Genomic DNA, 962 nt, shown 5'->3' with positions numbered 1-962 from the left:
TTGCATAGCCTTTAAAATATATTTGATTAAGTTCTGGTATTTTAGATTATTTTTAAGGAAATTTTAAATTTTCATTTAAGTTTTCAATATATAGAATAAAATTCCAAACTGAGTCATTTCAAAATCAATTCTGATCTTTGATGATGTCCCTTTGTAAGTAGTAATTAATTTTTTTCTCTTTGTTTTTAATGAGAACTATTGTATGCTTTTTTTGCACTTACCAAGGAACTTGTCCTTTGTTTTCAATTTCAGTACTTTTATTTGAACATTGCTATACCTAAACTCCAGACTTACTTGGAGTTCATCAGTTTTTTAGTGTCTTCTTCTTTTTCCAAGATTCAAACCAGGCTATCCCATTGCATAAAACTGTTCCATTTCTTTTTAAATAACATATCCATGTTATTTTTATTCTTTTTTTCAAATTTTAATTCCAATATATCACATACAGTGTCATATTAGTTTCGGGATATAATATAGTGAATCAATAATTCCATACACCACCTGGTGCTCATCACAAGTGCACTCTTTAATCCCATCACCTATTTCACCCATTCCCTCACCTACCTCCCCTCTGGTAAACATCACTTTGTTCTCTATAGTTAGGAGTCTGTTTTTTGGTTGTCTTTCTCTCTCTCTTTCTTCCCTCTGTTTGTTTTATTTCTTAAACTCCACATATCAGTGAAAACATATGGTATTTGTCTTTCTCTGACTGACTTATTTCACTTAGCATATACTGTCTAGCTCTATCCATGTCATTGCAAATGGCAAGATTTCATTCTTTTTTATGGCTGAATAATATTCTATTGTATATACCACATCTTTATCCATTCAACTATCAATGGACACTTGGGCTTCTTCCCTACCTTGGCTATTGTAAATAATGCTGCTATAAACATAGGGGTGCATATATCCCTTTGAATTAGTGTTTTTGGTTTTGTTGTTGTTGTTGTTGTTTAGATTTT

This window comes from Leptonychotes weddellii, chromosome 1, assembly GCF_054177405.1.
Source record: "Leptonychotes weddellii isolate Sample4059 chromosome 1, ASM5417740v2, whole genome shotgun sequence".
Lineage (NCBI taxonomy): Eukaryota > Metazoa > Chordata > Mammalia > Carnivora > Phocidae > Leptonychotes > Leptonychotes weddellii.
The sequence above is the reverse complement of the archived record's forward strand: the minus strand, read 5'-3'. Positions refer to the sequence as shown.